The sequence below is a fragment of the Castor canadensis genome, chromosome 18 (assembly GCF_047511655.1).
Source record: "Castor canadensis chromosome 18, mCasCan1.hap1v2, whole genome shotgun sequence".
Classification (NCBI taxonomy): domain Eukaryota; kingdom Metazoa; phylum Chordata; class Mammalia; order Rodentia; family Castoridae; genus Castor; species Castor canadensis.
The window spans coordinates 9,768,183-9,774,182 of NC_133403.1; positions in this window are offsets into that span (position 1 = coordinate 9,768,183).

Here is a 6,000-nt window from a genome sequence, read left to right on the forward strand (position 1 = left end):
GCAATCTTGGTAATATAGCACTGTGCAAAGTATCGTGGGAGAGATCTGGCCTCATTCATCCCTTCTAAGCTTGTGGAAGTAGGGAGTTGTATGCTGTGAAAATTTTAAGTTCCTAAGGAAGAAAGAGCCATGTAAATACATGTAGAAAACTTGTAGCTATGTAAATATTTCTTAGAAAAACAGACTGTTTTAGTAAATGAATTTGCAGAATGTATGACAATGGACTTTTTATACTGTGGCCTAAGTTTAATGGTCCCTAATTGTTTTTAAAACTTGCCCTTATGCTAAAGTGCCACTGTATGTAGGTTATAAATGAGTTGTTTACAAACTATATTTCAAAGTAAATACTAGTGTAACATGTTTATTATAACTGAGTATGTTAAGTTGCTAAATGGTGTACTAGTGTAACATGTTTATTATAACTGAGTATGTTAAGTTGCTAAATGGTGTAAACGGAGTAAAGATCATTCTAAAACCTACATTGTTAAACCCAAAGATTCATTTTGACTTTCACCAATCCTTGTGGCTATGTTTGGTACCAGTGTTTTGTTTTTGTCAGGACTAAGTGCAACCCAGGGATATCACTCTAGGAGCAAGTTAGAAAAAATGAAGATCAATTAAAGAATTCTGATAGCTAATATCTTATTTTCTAATTTGACAAATTTTGTGATTTTTACAAGTAAAACAGCTAAGTTGTATTTCTCCAAATGAGTTCTGAAGAAGTAATATTGCCCAAGTCAAATATTTAATACCCTGAAGGATGAGAAATTGAAAAACAAAAACATTACTCTCCCCACAAAAAAGATCATATATATTGATCATGTTGGTTTCATTGAGGACATGCAAGGATACTTTAGTATTTATAAATCAAACCTAATACTGCACATAAACATTCAAAGACAAAAATAACATGATCATCTCAATTGATGCAAAAAAAGATTGAATGACTTCAGCGTACTCTTAGGATAGAGGCTCTGAATGATCTGTAATAGAAGGAATATAACTAAACATAATAAAGGCTAGATAGGACAAACCTATAACCCACAACATACTGAACAGGTACAAACTAAACTAATGTCCTTGAAAGTAAGGACATTGGATAACTCAGAAGGTTATCCAATCTGCCCACATTTATTAAATACAGTTCTGGAATTCCTAGCCAGAGAAATGAGTCAAGAGGAAAAAAATGAATGGAATTCAAATCGGAAAGTAAGATGTTGAATTAATCCTATTTGCTGATGATTATGATTGCATTCTTTAAAGACCCTAAAGATTCCAACAAAAGAATCTTAGATCTGAAATTAGATCCATATATCTAATCCAGTAGAACAGCATCCAAATGGATGAAAGATATTAATGTTTGAATTAACAGTTTAAGTACTGCAGTAAATCAAAAGGAATACTCTGGGAGAGAACACATTATTTTGTCATTAGGACTGCAATTGAGTCTGGAAAAAACTGAAACTAGAACCATGTATATCACCCTATACCAAGATTAACTCAAAATGGATCAAGGATCTTTATATCAGACTACAAACTCTAAAGTTGATACAGGAAAGACTAGGAAATAATCTGGAATTAGTAGGTATAGGTAAGAACTTTCTCAATGAAACCCAGCAGCACAGCAACTAAGAGATAGCATAGATAATTGGTACCTCATAAAAGTAAAAAGCTTCTGTTCATCAAAAGAAATGGTCTCTAAACCGAAGAGAACACCCAAGAGTGGGAGAAAATATTTGCAAACTATACATCAGACAAAGGACTGATAACCAGAATATATAGGGAACTTAAAAAACTAAATTCTCCCAAAACTAATGAACCAATAAAGAAATGGGCAAGTGAACTAAACAGAACTTTCTCAAAAGAAGAAATTCAAATGGCCAAAACACATATGAAAAAATGCTCACCATTTCTAGCAATAAAGGAAATGCAAATTAAAACCACACTAAGATTCCACCTCACCCTTGTTAGAATAGCCATCATCAGCAACATCACCAACAACAGGTGTTGGCGAGGATGCGGGGAAAAAGGAACCCTCTTACACTGTTGGTGGGAATGTAAACTAGTACAACCACTCTGGAAAAAAAATTTGGAGGCTACTTAAAAAGCTAGACATTGATCTACTATTTGATCCAGCAATACCACTCTTGAGGATATACCCAAAAGACTGTGACACAGGTTACTCTAGAGGCACCTGCACACCCATGTTTATTGCAGCACTATTCACAATAGCCAAGTTATGGAAACAGCCAAGATGCCCCAGCACTGACGAATGGATTAAGAAAATGTGGTATCTATACATAATGGAATTTTACGCAGCCATGTAGAAGAAAGAAATGTTATCATTCGCTGGTAAATGGATGGAATTGGAGAACATCATTCTGAGTGAGGTTAGCCTGGCCCAAAAGACCAAAAGTCGTATGTTCTCCCTCATATGTGGACATTAGATCAAGGGAAAACACAACAAGGGGATTGGACTATGAGCACATGATAAAAGCGAGAGCACACAAGGGCGGGATGAGGATAGGTAAGACACCTAAAAAACTAGCTAGCATTTGTTGCCCTTAACGCAGAGAAACTAAAGCAGATACCTTAAAAGCAACTGAGGCCAATAGGAGAAGGGGACCAGGAACTAGAGAAAAGGTTAGATAAAAAAGAATTAACCTAGAAGGTAACACACATGCATAGGAAATCAATGTGAGTCAATGCCCTGTATAGCTATCCTTATCTCAACCAGCAAAGACCCTTGTTCCTTCCTATTATTGCTTATACTCTCTCTACAACAAAATTAGAAATTAGGGCAAAATAGTTTCTGCTGGGCATTGAGGGGTGGGGGGAGAGGGAGGGGGCGGAGTGGGTGGTAAGGGAGGGAGTGGGGCAGGGGGGAGAAATGACCCAAGCCTTGTATGCACATATGAATAATAAATAATAAAAGAAAAAAAAAGGTCTTCAATTGCTAAGGAAATAAGGGCAAAAACTTCTGTACACCAACAAAAGCAGTTTCCATACTTACCTGGAAGTGGAGATGCCATGATCACAAAAGAAGCAATTCGAAAATCACAAGTCAATGCACAGGAAGGGAGAAAATCTTAACCGATTATTTCACAGTTAAAAAATCAGTATTGAAAACATACAAAGTGTTCAAAAAACCAAACACCAAAACAACAATAATTTTATTAAGAAATAGGGAAACAAATTGATCACAGAGTTCTCAGAAGAAGAAATACAAATGTTTAGTCAACATATGAAGAAATGTTCAGCACCCCTAGCCATAAAGGAAATGAAAATCAAAACTGCAGTAACATCCCCTTTCACCCCAGTCAGATTGGCAACCATCCATAAACCACAACAACAGACACTGGTGATGGTGCAAGGAATAAGGGACCCTCATACACAGTTGCTGGAAATATAAACTAGATTAATCAGGGTTTTCTCAAAAAGCTGAAAAAGGACCAACCATATGACACCACTATACCATTCTTGGACATATGTCTGAATGAGTGTATGTCAGTGCAAATGAGAGATAACTCTATATCATGTCAACACTGTCATTTTCAGGAAAAGGAAAGGAACTGGAGATCGTCATGTTGAGTGACATAAGCCATGCCCAAAAAGCCAAAATCATTTTCCCACATTGTGTAACCTAGACATAAATGAAGATGGTGATGGTTATGACGATAAAAGTATTAGGCCATGAAAGCAAGAGGGTGATATTCAGAGGTATCAGTGGGATTGGAGGGGAAAGAGGATATTCAGAGGGGAAGAGGATTAAATAATGCTACATGTATATGTTCAAAAATAAAGAAATACCCACAAAACAATGAAAAGAGAAAAAGTGTTTGAGTGAAAGTGAATACAATGGTGGTGGTGAAATTCTTGAAATTATATGGTACACATGTGGGGAATTATTAAAATGAAATTGTGTCATATTATTAATGTATGATAATAAAACTGCTAAAAATAAAAGCAACACCATACCAATTAATAACTAAAGCAATAGTAGTGCAGAAAGAAATTTGAGAATGCAATACCATTTACAATAGCATAGGTTCAGATCCTAGGTGTGCCTCAGAGGCTCATGTTTTACAGACATTGTCAGCTGAAATAACCAATGGTGCTACAGGTATCTCGTGGAACTTTTAAGAGATGGTCCTAGTGGAAGGAAGTTGGGTCACGGGAGGAGTGACTCAGTGTGAACATTGAGGACCTGACTCTTCTCTTTTCTTTTTTTCTTGGCTGTCATGAAGTGAGCACTTTCCTCCCTGCCATGATTTGCTGCTCATGACAGGGTCAAAGTCCACCCTGACAAGCAACTGTGGACTGAAACCTCTGAATCAGCAAGCCGAAACAAATCTTTCTTCCTCTTAACTTGTTTATCTCAAGTATGATGTCAAAGTGACAGAAAGCTGACTAACTGCTTGGAAAGAATAATTTATGTAGGAATAAATATAATGAGGAATTTAAAGAATTCCACATTTAAATCCAGAAAACATGTTGAATGAAAGCGTAGACAGTTCAAATAAATGTTAACTCATGTGTGTTTATTACTAGTAAGATTCAGAGTGTTACAATGGCAACACTACTGAAAGCCATTCTAAACATTTATTCAATCCTATGAATTGCTCCACTCTTTTCTATGGCAATAGAACTCTAGAAATTAACATGGAATGGAAAATACTAGGGACAGTCAAAATAATTTTGGAAAATCTTGCAATAAAAGAACTCAACTTGTCAAATTTAAGATTCTGGGATTAAGTAAAGTCAATGTATCTATGAGTAAGTGATTTTTAACCAGGAGTCCTAGGGCTTTCAATTGGGGAAAGAATATTTTCTTTAACAATTGGTACTAGAATCCCTGGATTACTAGTTCCAACAGAATCAAATTAAACTCCTACATCACACTATATACAAAATTCATTAAAGTCAGGCAAAACTTTAATTCTAAGAGCTGAAACATAAGATGCTTTCAAAATAGAATTGAGTTTGTAATATGAATTCTTCATATGACACCACGGGCAGGAACAGGAAAAATGAACAAACTTGCTTTTCAAAAACTAAGTCCCTTTGTGGTACAATTAAAACACATCCCAGAAGTGAAAGATCTCTTATATGATTATAAATATTCCAGCAAATCAAATAAAATTGGTGTTTATTATACAAAGAACTGCTAAAAGACAGCACAAGTTAAAAAAAAGGATAGATTAAGTGTTGAGTAGCTGTTTCTCAGAACTGGTATCAGCTTGGTGGAAATCAAAGCCACTGGGCCTGCTAACTGCTAAGAACAATTCAATAGGATCTGGATGAAGAATTAAAGCTTCATGGAAGTTACAGTCTACAGGTGAACATCACACTTGCACAAGGATAACAGATCCTTACAAGTTAAAAATCAGCTGTGTGTTCATTGGGGAGATTAAGTATCCGAGGGACATAATCAGATTGGTTACCAAGCAACCATTGAAAATATTCCCTGGCTGTACTCATTTGAACGTCATGACCTCCTTGGCAATCTACCCATGCATTATGTGTCCAAGGAAAAGAACAAGCAAACATCTCTTGCATTGTTTATATTTGCTGTTTGAAGTATGGGGAGAAATAGAAACCAGTATTTTCACAGTAGTAACAAGAGATTCATTCCAGTTTAAGGAATGAGAATGAATTATAAGATATATATTAAAACACTTCTCTATTAACACATTAAGAACAAATCAATAAACTAAACTGAATTGCAAGCACAAGAGCAGCTAGGCATGGAATTTAGTTAGAAAGAGGTAATAAAACCAGGAGCTGGTAGCATATGCCTTATTCCTAGCTACATGTGAGGCTAATGTCTTGAGGATCATGATACCAAGACACCACAAGCACAGTTAGTCATACTTCCTCTCAACCAAAGCTAGGCACTGTGGAGCACGCCTGTCATCCAAAGCTATGTGAGAGTATCACGGTCCAAGGAGAACCAAGGCAAAAACGTTTGCAAGACCCCATTTCAACAGAAATAAAGCT